Raw genomic sequence first — 16,517 nt, 5'->3', positions numbered from 1 at the left:
ATGTTTTTATTTCTTTCTAAGAAAGAGAGAGAGAGAGAGAGAGACTGTGAACAGGGGAGGGTCAGAGAGAGAGGGAGATACAGAATCTGAAACAGGCTGTATCTCCTCTGGCTGTCAGCACAGAGCCCAATGTGGGGCTCAAACCCACAAACCAAGAAATCATGACCTGAGCTGAAGTCGGAAGCTTAACCGAGTGAGCCACCCAGGCGCTCCCATACTAACATTTTTAAATGTTTATTTATTTATTTTGAGAGAGGGGAGGAGGGGCAGAGAGAGAGATCAGAAGAGAGAATCCCAAGCAAGATGCTCCCTGCTATCAGCGGGGAGCCCAAGGTGGGACTTGAACTCACCAAAGTGAGATCATGATCTGAGCAGAAATCAAGAGTTGGTCGCTTAACCGGGAGTCACCCAGGAACCTCTCCAGCTTTTATAAGTGAATTGGCAAATAGGCAGTGTGAGTCTCTTCGCTAGTCTTGTGGAAATTGATGCTGTTTATTTGAATATTAATGATTTTTAAAAATCTTGTATATTGTTTCATCTTCCTAATATTTTATTGAAAAGGCATTTTGTGAATGGATTTTGGTTTTGTAACGCATACCACCTAACCCCTCTTTCTACAGTTAAGAAAGATTCTCTAGTCCCACTTCTGGCAATTTTAAAGGATATTATGCCATAAATAGTTGGGTGGAAACTTTCTTCCTCATTTTCATTTCTTTTGCTGGAAGTTCCTTCACCCCAACTCCTTTATTATTTAATTGTTCCTTGTTAAGTTCACACGTTTTTATGAACCACTTCAAATCCTTTGTGGAGGGCCTAGTATAAATAACAAAAATTGTCTAGTGTACTTCTTGGATAATAGAGGTGAATGCAGATTATTTTATAGATCATAATATTTAAGTTGTTTTCAATAGTTGGCCTAGCTTATTTTTTTTTAAATCTCAAAACCAATTCCATAATTAAAATGAACTCTAAGATCCTAAGAACTAAGAGTAGGCAATGGCATACATAAAATATTCTGAAAAGAAATGAGAGATAGATGTTAATTTTTCTCAGCAATTAAATCAATACATATTTAATGAAGATTTAATACATCTTCAGGTACAAATTATGCAAATTGTCATCAATAATTAAGTATAAAAATAAAAAGTTTGCCTAATGCATAATTAGGAAAGTAGGCAAGGTAATTTTTTGAAGCCACACTTCAAACTATATTCCCCAACCTCAAGGAATTTGGGGAAAAACTACACATTTTTCCCACTGAATTTTGGAGGAACCCATAAGATTTCTATAGTATTTCCTCCAAGTCAAGTAAGATTTCTATTACAAATCAGTTTAGCCTATCACTAAAGTAGTAGACATATGAGTCACAGTTAAAACTCCAGAATTCTAATTTGAATGAAATAAGACATTTACTATACTTTCAAGACAGCAGAGTTTCAGCCACAGGGTCTTCTTGTGAACCAAATCATTTTGGTCTTCAAGATACATATCAAAATAGGAATCTCGTAGTGTGGATGGAAGAAGTTTTAGTAACATCTTTTAACAATTATCTATCTGGCTGACATTTGGAAAATTAACCAAACAAGGGCAAGAACTGGACAAAGAGGATAATAAAGGTTTCCCCATGGATCGGCCTCAGTTTTACATCAAACATTTGTAGAGGAACTGATATAAACTAAGGAAAGAAAGATGCCCATGAGACCTTCATTTCCATGTAGTAGATCACTTTAGGCTTCCAGGGAACATGCAGAAAAATAAAGTTTCAGTTGATTGTGTACACCACGGGCAGAGTGAAGCTGTAAGCGATGTCATCCTCAGGTGACCAAACTAAGGCATAAGATCCCTACAGTGAAGCTGGAGTAATTATTCATAAATTCAACTACAGGATTCTAAATTTTCTAAAAAATGAGTTTGAATTGTGCCTTCTAGAACAATCCCTGGTGCGTGGGAGGGAATAACAGCTCGTTATTGTAACAATAACAATCTAGAACAATCCCTCGTGCGTGCTAGGGAATAACCTAGCATTTGCTGCAAAGAAATATGGTCATTTAAATGTTAACCTGTAGTAAAAGCCAAAGGCAAAGATATTAAAGAAATTAACTAAAAAATATTACTATTTATGAGAAGGTAAGTCAGTGTGAGCTATGAATGTAGCTTTATACACATACTTGAAACTTGGCTAGTCCTAAGTTTAAGTGTTTGTGTCCCTGCCCCCTCCAAAATTCATATGTTGAAATTCTAATACCTAATATGATGGTATTAGGAAGTGGGACTTTTGAAAGGTTTTAGGTCATGAGGGGGAAGCTTTAATAAATGAGATTAGTGCTCTTAGATAAGAGGCTCTGAAAAGCTCCCAACACCTTCCTCTATATGAGGACACAAGAAGTCTGCAACCCAGAAAAGGGTCCTCACCCGACCATGCTGGTGCCTCGATCTCAGACTCCCACACTCCAAAACCATGAGAAATAAATGTCTGTTGTTTATAAGCTACCCAGTCTGTGGCATTTTGTTAGAGCAGCCGAATATACAAAGGCAGTCAGTACCTAAGAATCATGGCAGAATGACTAATCTTAAAGTAGCTTCTTTAGACATAAAATTGTAAGCATTCAATTTTTTTATTGGTTGCTTTATAGTCATCAGTTCCAGAACAGTACCATCAGTAAATATCCACCCCAATCACTGCTCATAATAAAATAGTAGGAAAAATAAATAATGACAACAGTAAAACTAACACTTGTGCAAACTATGGACCAAGTACTGTTTTAAGTCCTTCCACAGGTCAACTGGAGCAATTCTAATAACAAACTAAGGAAGTGCTGGTATTAGTCTCTTTTTGTAGAGATGTTATATATTTTCCCAGTGTCCACTCCTGTGTGGTAAAGTTGGGATTCAAATGAAGGGTTCTCCTTCCATATTCAATGCCATTAACAATCATAGTATATTTTCCCTGAGAGACCTACATGATTTAGACCAGACAGCCAGTTAAGTTTGACAATCTGGTAAATAGGCTTAAACTCATTGTGTATATGGAGTTTGTATAATTTTAAAACCCAAACTAATGAACAAATACAAACAAAACAATGATGCCAAAAAGATTCATACTAACAGCATTAATTTAATATAAAAGATGATATCATTTTGCTAAACCTAAAATCAAAGTTGGCTTCAATATTAGAGTGATATAATCCAAGAATGCTTTATTTAATTTTTAAAATGTTTTTCAATATTTATTCATTTTTCAGAGACACAGGGAGATAGAGTATGAACAAGGGAGGAACAGAGAGAGAGGGAGACACAGAATCTGAAGCAGGCTCCAGGCTCTGAGCTGCCAGCACAGAGCCTGACACGGGGCTCAAACTCATAAGCCATGAGATCATAACCTGAGCTGAAGTAGGATACTCAACCGACTGACCCACCCAGGCATCCCCAAGTATGCTTTAATAGTAAAGCAGTTTCTGAATTGACCTTTCATAATATGAATGCAGAGATTAACTATTTGCATGAGCAGTATACTATAAAAATTGATACGTTGAACTTCAAGTGTTTCTTTTCTGAATCAATTTCTGTTATTTTCAAAGTATAGGACAAACTTCAAGAAGTGCTACTTCAGTATTTGTAGTTTTTGAATGTGTATGCTGGGTGTTACATAGATAAGAAAGGAATAAGGGATGGGAGCTGGGGCAGAGCCATGCAGGGAAACAAGTGGTTAACATAATCACGTTCTGTGAAAGAGAAAGAAAAGTAGTGTAGACATGTAATAGGTAATCACGAGTATTGACTACAGTATATAAAACAATCACCATTGAAATCAAGAGCAAAATAAGTTTTTGTTGTCTAATACATATTGTAAATAAACTGATTTAGCCTTCCTTCTACCTATAAATATGGGATCTGTCAAATACATTCTCTCACAACATGAGTATGGTCCTGACTGTCACAATGCAAGTTTCTTGTTTTTAATCAAGTTTCATGTCTTTACTAGTAAGAATGGGTGAGGATAAATCCTCTTGCTGCTCATCTCTATTTGAACTCCTTTGAAAAATTTATTTGTACAAACATTGTGATATCAATTAGTCTTAACATGGAACAAACACATTTGTATAAATAAATGCAAATACATTTTGTTGCAGTGTTAGGTTATAAAATGATCCTGATGACTCAAGATACGCTTATACCATATATTTATAAATTGTTATGATTAAAAAGTAAAATGTAAAGATTCTCATAGAATACTCTTCGATCCACTAGAATGTTTTCAGAATCTCCAAAACACAGGTTGAGAAATAAGTCACGGTGAGAGACACATGAAACAGCATTCAAGGACTTTTATAACAGAGGTGAACATAAAAAAGAAATAAAACCAATTAAACAAAGAATGTTTACTTATTGGAGAAATGAGTGAGGATAAACTGAAAGCTTTAGGGAGAAAACCAATGAAGTCGAACAAGACTTCTGTAGTTTCTCATGCTCAAAATGGTGGCAATGTTGAATAGCTATTTTGCCCATCATGATATATGTAGTCCAGTACACAGATATTACACTTATGATTTTACCTCTCTGATCATACATTTTTGAATGATTATTTTGTATTTCCTAAACATAATTTTGAATGGATTATGTTATTTACAGAACCATTGGAAGATAAAACATTAGCTCAAGAACAAATGACTTTTTCGGTCTTTGCAGTCAATCAGAAATAGCTCACCTATGGGGTGACTAAGTGGCTCAGTTGGTTAAGCATCTTACTTCAGCTCAGGTCATGATCTTGCAGATCTTGAGTTGGGGCCTCTGTGCTGACATCTCAGAGCCTGGAGGCTGCTTCAGATTCTGTGTCTCCCTCTCTCTGCCTCTCCTCTCGTTCACCCTCTGTCTCTTTCAAAAATAAACAAACATTAAAAAAATTAAAAAGAAAAGAAATAGCTTACCTAACTCTTGACTTAAACAGCTGATAGCTAGTTCTAGGCTAGAAAGCTAGAAGGAGTATAGGACGAATGGGTCAGTGGAGAAGTCACATTTCATCTTAGTTTTCAACTTTGTTGGACGGTGGCTGGGTGAGCACAGTGGGCTGTGTTAGCACGCAGACGGAAGAACGCTCCATTAACCAAAGAAGTATGCCTCATTACTCTGAAAGCACATCAGAATGATTAAAGAGTTTGGCTTCACCATGAAAGATTTAAAACAAAACCAAACATGATTTGAATATAAAACACTGGCCTTTTGATTGCCTTACCTCTCCCAAGAATGGGATCATTGGTATTGCAAGGTATACAAATGAACAGAGAACCATCCAGGTGAACCAAAAGGGTTAATACTTATTCCAACTGGCTCCTTGCAACTACAGGTGGCTTAAGCAGTGAGGAGATCAGGGCATTTGAACTATAACGCTGCAAACAGATTTCATTAGTAAGAGTATTAAAAGCTCAATGGAGCCTTACTTTTCTGAAGATAATATTTTACCCTGGCCTTCACATTGGCACCAAGAACCCATGGCAGTGACTTGTGGTCAGCCTGGCACGGAGTGTCAGAAGTCCCTCCAGGAATATGTCTCATATCTTTGATGAAATATTGCATTTTCAATAAATAATGGTACCTCCCTTTCAAATCTGAAGCAATGGCTTGTCAACAAAATCTCAAATTCATGAGTAAGTATGCAAAAGCAAAAAGGGGAGACTCTGCGCTCTTTGTGAGTGGGAAAGAAGTCAATGTACATTTATGAAATGACTATGTAAAAGCAATTAACCATTTGGGAAATGTGGACTGAGGTTACTTAGCCAAGACCTATCATTACAGTGAATGCAATAACCCTGTGGTTTCATTCACGCCAAAACGTATCTACTACAGCACAATGTGGTCAAGTGTTTTCTTACTGCTGCTTCCCTTAATAATGAATTCTAAATGACTTGCTGGCCCTGTACCTCTCAGTCCTGATATGTGCCTCTAATGGGAATTCATGCAGCTTAATTGCTATTCACCTTACTGAAAATATAATGCCATAGATCTTGGCAGTGAAACCAACCTCAGTCACAAATATTCCTACTGCTGCTGCCAAAGTAATTAGTGATTCCAACAGGTGGCCCTGTTATGTTCCTATGTTCAAGAAGAGGAGGGTCTGCTCACAATAGCATTTATGGGTAGCCCGCAGTTCTCTAAATGAGTTGGAGTTTACTTCTCAGTCTTTACAAATGCATTAAGATTGGTACTTACCAAGTAAAGTGGCCTGGGAGGGTTTTATTGCTTTGATAAGTGTAAAATTAAGAATATAAATTATTGAGCCTGTACTTTAATGTTCTCTTGGTTTAAATAGCTGACAGGTAGATTGAGGGCTGAAAATCTCATTCATTGATAATACACCTGTATTGCAAAACATATTAGAGATGAAACATAGAGTTTCTATGGTATTGTGTAACTTTAATACTCTACTATTCATTTATCTATCATATAAAAACTAAAACATTATTTTTCTACTTTTTTCACTTTATATTGGGATAATAAAGAAAATCTATTAAAACTAATGTATTATGTTAAGTGAAATAAGCCAAAGACAAATATCATATGATTTAACTTATATGTGTAATTTAAGAAACAAAACAGATGAACATAGGGGGAGGAAAGGAAAAATAAAATAAAAACAGGGAAGCAAACCACAAGAGACTCTAAAACACAGAGTACAAACTAAAGGCTGCTGGAGAGGTGTTGGGTCAGGGGATAGACTAAATGGGTGATGAGCATCAAGGAGGGCAATTGTGAAGATGAGCACTGGGTGTTATATGTAAGTGATGTATCACTAAATTCTAGTCTGAAAAAAAAAATAAATGATAGCAAAAAAAAAAAAAAACCTAATGGTTTTCTGGCTTTTATTTCATTTAGTCTAGATATTCTATCATAGAAATAAATGTACAGAATAAAGATGTACTCTAGCACAAACAAAATCCAGAACACCATTTATTTTTGCCAAGAAGGACGTATGTGTCTTTTGAAAATAGTATGTCCCTGAAACACGTACCTATAAAGCAAATTATTTTGAGTTAATCAGGTATATTTTAAAAGTTGAAGTCTCTTCCAGGTAAACATAACTCTATCTAGACTGAAAGACAGAATCAAAAGCATCACATGAGCAAGTTGGTAAAATCACAATTCAGGGCCCATGCTTTAGAGTCAGATCTGTCTGGCTTATATATAAGTTGCATAACTTTGGAGAATTTACCTAATATCTTTATGACTCACTGTTTTCATATGAATAGACATTTTCCCAAAGAAGACATACAAATGGCCAACAGACACATGAAAAGATCTTCAACATCACTGATCATCAGGCAAATATGAATCAAAACTACAATGAGGTATTACCTCACAAGTGTCAGAATGGCTAATATCAACAACAGAAAAAACAACAGATGTTGATGAGGATGTGGAGAAAGGGGAACCCTCTTACACTGTTGGTGGGAATGCAAATTGGTGCAGCCACTCTGGAAAACATTATGGGGTTTCCTCAAAAAGTTAGAAATAGAACTACTCTACCATCCAGCAATTGCACTGCTATGTATTTACCCAAAGAATACAAAAATACTAATTCAAAGGGATACTTGCACCCTGATCTTTATATCAGCATTATCTACGGTAGCCTAATTATGGAAACAACCCAAGTATCCATCAACTGACGAATAGATAAAGAAAAGAAGATGTGGTGTGTTGATATAGATATATAGGTATAGATATAGATATAATATGGTATATTTACATGGTATCTATAATGGTATCTATAGCCATACTGCACACACATCTTCTTTTCTTTATCTGTATATGTGATATATATTACCTATAATGGAATATTACTTAGCCATAAAAAGAATGAAATCTTGCTATTTTCAATGACATGGATGGAGCTAGAAAATTTATGCTAAGTGGAGTCAGTCACAGAAAGACAAATATCATAAGATTGCACTCATATGTGGAATTTAGGAAACCAAAAAAATGAGCAAAAGGAAGAAGGGGGAGGGCGGCAAATCAAGAATCAGACTTTTTTTTTTTAATGTTTTATTTATTTCTAGGAGAGAGAGCGAGACAGCGTGAGCAGGGGAGGGTCAGAGAGAGAGGGAGTCACAGACTGAAACAGGCTCCAGGCTCTGAGCTGGCAGTCAGCACAGAGCCCGACGCGGGGCTCGAACCCACGAACTGCGAGATCATGACCTAAGTGAAAGTCGGACGCTTAACCGACTAAGCCACCCAGGCGCCCCAAGAATCAGACTCTTAACTATAGAGAACAAACTGATGGTTAGCAGAGGGAAGGTCGGGGGGAGGGGGATGGGTGAAATAGGTGTTGAGGATTAAGGAGTGTCCTTGTGATGAGCACCAGGTGATATATGGAAGTGTTGAATCACTATGTTGCACACCTGGAACTCATATTATATTGTATGTTAACTACCTGGAATTTAAATAAAAACTTTTTTAATGTTTATTTATTTTTAAGAGAAAGCATGAGCAGGGGAGGGGCAGAGAGAGAGGACACAGGATCTGAAGTCAGCTCTGTGCTGACAGCAGCAAATTCCATGCAGGGCTTGAACTCAGGAACCATGAGATCATGACCTGAGCTGGTTAGACACCCAACCGACTGAGCCACCCAGGTGCCCCTAAATAAAAACTTTATTAAAAGACTCAACGTCTTTATCTTTAAAATTAGATAATGATTCTTAATTTACAAGTTTTTATAAAGATTAAATTAATTTTATAAAGAAAATAGCTTTGGGGGCACCAGACTGCCTCAGTCAGTAGAGCATGCAACTCTTGATCTCAGGTGGTGAATTCAAACACCATGTTGGGCATAGATCTTGCTTTAAAAAGAAAACCAGAACTCTGTAGAGTTTTACACATAGTATGTTTTTAATAATTAGTACCCATTAGGGGGCATCATGGATGACTCTATCTGTTAAGTATGTGGCTTGGACATAGGTCATGATCTCACGGTTTGTGAGTTCAAGCCCCACATTGTGCTCTGTGCTGACAGCTCAGAATCTGGAGTCTGCTTCAGATTCTGTCTCCTTCTCTCTCTCTGCCCCTCCCCCACTTGCACCTGTCTTTGTTTCTCTCTCTCTCTCTCAAAAGTAAATAATGGACTTTAAAAAGAAAATTTTTAAAATTGTTTTAAATAATTAGTATCCATTAGATTTACTCAGTCAAAATTCATAGACAAATACTTATTGAGGTCTATTGTATGCTAGACAATATGTGCTAACTGTTGAGGGATAAACTGGTTAACAAAAGCAAGTATAGTCTGTATTTTGTTTTAAATGGCAAACATAGTGCTAACCCTTCTAGAACTTTGCAGTCTAATAGGGAACGCGATCAATCAAATAATACCACAAATAAGTGTAAAATTATTATTGAAAACTACATGGCACTATAGAAGCATATAACAAGGAATATAAATTAAGGAACCGGGATACTTTCTTGGAGAAAGTGATGATTCAATTGAAATATGAAGAAAAAGTGGGACTAAAATAGTTAGGCAAGAAGAGAAAGATTTTTCAGGCAGCATTTACCGTGCCCTGCTCGATAAGGAATCACCCTCATTAGAGGAGCTGAGAAAAGCCATCGTTAACAGAACTGCTAACACCGAGTGAGTGAGGCAGGAACACCGAGCTGAGGTGAGGCTGCCCTGGGAAGGGTTGTTTCTACCCAAAGGTCTTGGAAACCTTTAAACAGAGTGGTAACGTAAACAAACTTGCATTTGAAAAAGTGATCCCAGCTGCAATGCTAAGAATGCACTGGTGAGGAGGAAGAGTGGACCAATTAGGACCAATGTATAAGCCAATTAGGAAGGCAACGAATGCAGTAGTTTAGGCAAGAAGAGGTAATAATTTGGACGAGGGCTATAGCGGACCGGAGAGAAGTGATAGATTTGGGAATGATTTATTAGTAAAATTTTACAGGACTGGGAATTGAAGTGGATATGTGCTTTGCTGCTAAAGCCTGGCCCGTTCAGTCTTGTCCTTTCTGGATGTCTGTCTCATACCTTTGCCTTTCTGTTCACCCCCTCTGTAGCTGTCCCCTCTATCCTTATTCTCAACTGACATCCTTGTTCCTGAGTCGCTAAGGAAATGGAAGTAATCAGAAGATAAGTTCTGGGGCCCCCAGACTGCACTTTCCTCATCACCTACCAGCATCAGCACCCGCATATTCTGTCCCCTGCTGTCAGCCTGGCTATACTCTCCAAGCTCTGTCTCAAGCTGTTCTGTCCACACGTGCACCTGATTCCATCTGCCCTCAACTTCAGTAACTCTCCTCCTTCTGTCCTCCATCACCTCTGTCCTTGCGGGATCATTCTCATTAGTGTGCCAACGTGTTCCTTCTTTCTTCTCCCATGTTTAGAAAAACTCTCTTGACCATGTTTTGCTCCATAGCTACTACTCTATTTTTCTTTCTTTTTTTTTTTTTGGCTTCGTTTTCAGCAAAAATCCTCAAAAGTGCTATTTGGACTTTTCCTTTTCCAATTTCCCAACGATTCTCTTTTTAAACCCACTGCAATTGGACCTGCACCATTCCACTAAAATTGCAAGTTACCACACCCAACAAGGTTTAGTCACGCACAGCTATGTATGGTGGGCCGTTAGTCACAAAAGCATGGCCACATAACTAATTGCTATTAGAAGCTAGCCACCTAAACCTTTCACGTAAATTCACATTGATTGACCTTCTATCTGAAATATTTGGGGCGTTATGTGTTATGAACCAGGACCAACATGAACATTTATTACTTTTTGCTGTGCCCTTTCTTTGTTGGCTTACTTCAGGCCTTTCTGTGATTCACAGCTATCTCAAAAATTTAATTGGTTGATTTTTCAAGTATATTGCACTAAGGGTTATTTGTGGAATAATCATATATGTCATAAAAGCAGTGCAAATATGAAAAAAGGTGTCATTATGGACCACCAAAACAGCAGAATTTAGAACATATCATAGGGGTGAGGGGAAGAGAGAGAGAACACCTTGGAACTGATTTCCTGAAACTTTTTCTGTAATCAGTTTCTCTCATACTGAAACAGCTGAAAGCAGAAAACAGTACTGTACATGAAGTAAAATCAACATAAATGTATTAAAATGGATAGGTTTTAAGATCAGAGTTATAAATGTCACATAAATAAGTAGGCTGAAAGTGTACTCTATCTGAAAAATAATGAATTTAATAAAATAAACTGTAAGACATTTTACATTTCTACCATTATAGACTCCCTCAGCATTTTCATTTAAATACTACATTAGACATTCAAATTCTTATTTATACATCTGGCACAAATCAAAATTGATGCATTTGCAAAAAGGATTCTTGATTGGTGCTGCTATTTGAGCATATAGGTTGATTCATAATACCTTACAACTTGCTTCAGGTGGACAAAAAGCAATATTGTTATTTTGGCATTGAAGAGTAATCAAGGTCTCCACATGGAGAAACTGGAGATGTTTATATATCATTTTAAAAAAATACTTTAACATAGCAACTAAGTGAGGCTGAAGACAAGTACCAAACTATGTGCTAGAAAATGTTCTATTTATCAAATTTTTATCTCATATATGTCCAGTTAACACTCCAAATACCTTCAGGTTTATAAAAAAGTAATGGAGGTAAACCATACATTTAGAATTTGGTTTTCTTCTATGCTCTGATCAAATGCACACTTAGAAAATACTAAGAACAATAATAAAAAGACTGAAAAAAACCTAAACTTTTCACTGTTTGTAAAATGAAGTACAATAACATCACTTTTAAAATATTCATATCATGATTATAATATGAAATAATAATGAAATTATATACATGAAATATATATTATTTCACATAAAATAATATGAAATATGTATATTATTTCAAAATCTGTAAGTTTCGAGCTGTCCAAAATGGAAGCCATCAACTGTGTGTGGCTGTTGTGGTTTTAGGAAGTCCAGTTAATCCAAATTGAGATATGCTGTAAGTGACAAATTCACATCAGATTTTGAAGAACTGTTATTAAAAATATGTATAGATATAATATAATATATACATAGAATCTACTTTCTTTTTGAAAGATATTTTTACTGATGGTGGACTCTTGGATTGATAGTTTTATCTTTCAGTACATTAAAAATATTATTGCATTGTTTCATGGTTTCTCATAAAATTCAGCTAAAATTTTTAACTTTGTTCCTCTGTAACTAATGTGTGCCTTTTATTTCTGTTACCAAAATGTTCACTCTGACTTTTGTTTTCACTCGTTTGAATATGATATGCCTATGTATGTGGCTATGTTTTGTTTTGTTTGTTTGTCTTTTGGTATTTTCCTGTTGTTCTCTGAGTTTTTGGATCTGCTGTTCGACGTGTGTCAATTTTAGAAAATTCTTGGCCATTATTTTTAAAAATATTTCTTTAAAAAAAATTTTTAATGTTTATTTATTTTTTGAGAGAGAGAGCATGAAAAAGGGAAGGAGAGAGAGGGAGGTAGAATCCAAAGCAGGCTCCAGGCTCGGAGCTGTCAGCACCGAGCTTGATGCTGGCCTCAAACTCAACGAACCATGGGATCATGACCTGAGCCGAAGTTGGATGCTTAACCAACTGAGCCACCCAGGTGCTCCTCCAGATATTTTTTCTAAATAAAGGTGGGAGTGATGTTCTTTCCTGCTCTCTATACCTTAGGGAGAGTACTGAAGTCTTCAATGAGATATTTTATATTCTTTTATAAAATGACAGGTCTTCAAAATATCATGTGAAATTTTCAGTTGTAGCATATCTCAATTTGGATTAACTGTATTACAAGACCATAATAGCCATTAGTTTCCATATTCGCTTCAAAATTATAATATAAATGTATATTATAAGTTTATGTATATACTTATAATATATATATGTATGAATTCATCACTAGCAGACATACACCATAAGAAATGTTTAATAAAGTCTTCAAGAAGAAGAGATATACTGAGATAGGAAGTTGAACCTACAAAAGAAATGTAGAGGGCCGAGCTTGAATAAAGGTAAATTACACTTTCATTTCTTAGTTTAAACAAATTTAAGAAATGACAGATGGTATAAAGCAGAAATAATACCAATGTAGTTTGTACTCACAGCACACAAAAAAGTAAAATAAGTGACACTGATAACACAAAGGATGGGAGAGAAGAATCAGGAATATACTGTTGCAGATCCTCTGTACCTATGAAGTGGTAAAGCATTTGAATTTTTATGACTATTTAAGGAATATATTGTAACTTCTAGGACATAAATAATAAATCAATGTGAGATTAAATGGAACCATAAAACAATCTCAATTAAACAAAAGTAAGACAAAGGAAGCATAATAAGAAACAGAGGGAGCAAATAGTGAAAGAATAGCTATGGAGAATGTTCTCAGTCACTTCAGACACCAACCCTTGAGTCGATCTAAGTCAACCTAAATAAACTCAGGGTCCAGACATTATGGAACGGAGACTGGCCACACTTTTCGTGTGTCTTGTTCAAATTGCTGACCAAAAGAATTGTGACATGGTATAATAACAAATTGTTGTTTTAAAACATTATGTTTTGGGGGAGGTTATTACATAGCAATAAATAACACAAACAGTTGGGAATTATTAAATTGCAAGAAATAAAAATCTATCCAAATTAGCCCAAATAAAAATATATTTATGATAAGGATATAAGTGTATCTCAAATACTTAATTTTAAGAAACAGAGTTCTGGAGTGCCTGGGTGGCTCAGTTGGTTAAGCATTTGACTTCAGCTCAAGTCATGATCTCACAGTTCATGAGTTCGAGCCCCCAATTGGGCTCTGTGCTCTCAGTGCACAGACAGATTCTCTGTCTCCCTTTCTCTCTGCCTCTTCCTTACTCACATATTCTCTCTCAATCTCTCTCTCTCTCTCTCTGTGTCTCTCTCTGTCTCTGTCTCTCTCTCAAAAATAAATAAACATTTAAAAAAAAAAGCTAACAGAGTTCTGCCTTGTAGGTCATCCAAAGTGTTCAGTCAGCAACCTACTTTGTACCTCCTTCTAGTGCCACAGGGACCCTCTCTATACTCAGTGCAGATCAATAGACTGGTAGGTCAGCCACATTGCCATTGCCACTGATTGCTTTGTGGAGAGTAAATATAAAAAGATAGGTAAAAAAGAAAAACAGGGTTGGTTTCTGTGAGGAAAGGGAAAGACTGATTTAAGGATTTAGTTCAGCATAGCCATTATATGACCAGAAGCTTAGAGCTCAACCAAAGTGACTGAAATCCCAGATACTATATTTTCTAGCTATAAGCACATTTCTTAACCTGGCTAAGTCTCAATCTTCACATAATCATTTGTGATAATAACAATTTATAGATATACTTAAGGTTCAAATAAAATGATGTCACTAATGCCCCTGGTTCTCAAATAAGCTATTATTATTTTGGAGTTTTTTGGATAACTGGATAGTCAGTAGATTTAATTCACTAGAAATAAGAAGAATGAATTTTGAGGAGGGGTGTGATATTGTAATGTATAAGAAATATATATTTGGTCCATGTTTTTGGCACAGAGTTCCTAAAGCCCTTGGAATTTCCATGGCGATGAGAGTGGCAACGGTTTGTTATGTTAATGAGGTGACTTTTGGATCCCACTTAAGGGTGGATGTTGGTCTAGAGGTTAATCTACCAAGTGACTAGAGGGTTGGAACCTTCAGTCCGCCCTCTCCCACCATTGGGGAGGGGAGAGGAGCTGGAGAATGAGTTCAATCACTAATGACCCATGATTTAATTAATCATACCACTATAATGAAATCTCCATAAAAATCCAAAAGGACAGGATTTGGAGAGCTTCCATGTTGGTGAGCACGTGGAGATTCAGGGAGAGTAGGCTGCTCAGAGAAAGTATGAAAGGTCTGTGCTCTATCCCCATACATTTCCCTATGCATCTTTTTCGTTGTGTTATTCCTGAGTTATATCTTTTTTTTTAATAAACTAGTAATCTATTAAGTAAAATATTTCTCTGAGTTTTGTAAGCCTCTCAAGAAAATGAACTGGACTTGAGAAGGGAATCAAGGGAACCTCTGATTTATGGCCCATCAGAAGCACAAATGATAACCTATGCTTGTTATTGGCACCTGAAGTGGGGAAGGGGTGGTCTTGTAGGGCCAAGACCTCAACTTGTAGAATCTGAGGCTATCTCTGGGTATTTGGAATTGAGTTGAATTGTAGGACACTCAGCTGCCATCAGAGACTGGCATTTCAGTGTAGGGACCCTCCCTCACATTGGAATTGGCACCAGAACCTATGTAGTCAGTGTTACAGAAGTGAGACTAGCTAGCATGGCCCTGGCTCTTGGAAACATGCGCTTTGGGAAGAGAAAGGATGAAAGTGTGGAGTATGAAGAACCTTTGATTCCTGGGCAGCCAGGTCGTCACCTGTGGTATGGGCCAGCAGCAGTGTTGCACTCAGTTACTAAAGGTAAAAATTACCAGTGGAATTTAGAGATGGATCCAACTCCAAGGGAGTTGGTTCACTGGATGCATAAGGAAGCAAACAACAAAAAGAAAGAGGCTAGTTATATAATCCCTTGATTATTGCTATCTGTAATAGCTAAAATGAAAGTGAAAGAAAGCACTGGGTTTTGGGCCTTGATGCTAAACAAAGGTTAGACTCGGGTCAATCTGAGCTTTGGCCATTAGCTTCAAAACTGTCTAGACAGGGAAAATTGTACAGGGACTACAGAAAGTACCCTCCAGACCTGTGGTCACCAAGAAAATAATAAATGTGGGGGAAGGGCAAAATGAAGAAACTGCTGGAACAAGGGGATATAATATGAAGGGTTTGTTTCATTTTTTGGATTAGTATCATCAGCTTCCTGAGAAACCTTTACTGAGATGAATTATAGGAGTGACTCTTTGGAAAGAAGTGTCTGATTTTGAATGCTGCAGAGTAAGAGCATGTTTGGGTTGATGGAAGACTCACAGCTCACTATGGGATAATCACAAATGACTACATGTGTTCCTGAGAGAACTGCCAGCCTGGTGAAGGAAATAAAAATCATTATAAGATCTGTTTACTCTGAGAAGGGGAACTGTCTTTCATGAATGCCAAATAGAACATCCCAGATGAAAGAGGTGATATGTTTTACATGCGAGCCATGCAGGACTGGTTTTATAATGATCACTATATCCACCCTCGGAATATAGCTCATCACCCAGGCCATGGTAAACATTATGGTTAAGGAAGCTCCTTTCACATGGGCACCCCATATAACTTAATTGTTGTAAAACCAAAACATAGTTCTAGAAACATTATGGAATTTGCTGTCTCAGCTTCCCTTCATGGGTCTTACAAGTGCTAAGAAAAACATCCAGTTAATTAATAAGAGAATGAGAAGAAGCAGAGGGAGAGTCAAGAGACTTGTCCAAGTAAGGTAGTAATTTTTAAACAGTTATTAAGAAATAAAGAGGAAACAGAGAAGGGAGAGTCATGGGACTTTTCCAGCAGGGTAGAAATCTTTAGATGCTTATTAAGGAATGGAATGAATAAAATGAACATT

Source organism: Crocuta crocuta, unplaced genomic scaffold (genome assembly GCF_008692635.1).
Source record: "Crocuta crocuta isolate KB4526 unplaced genomic scaffold, BGI_CrCroc_1.0 scaffold166, whole genome shotgun sequence".
NCBI classification, from domain to species: Eukaryota; Metazoa; Chordata; class Mammalia; order Carnivora; family Hyaenidae; genus Crocuta; species Crocuta crocuta.
The sequence above is the reverse complement of the archived record's forward strand: the minus strand, read 5'-3'. Positions refer to the sequence as shown.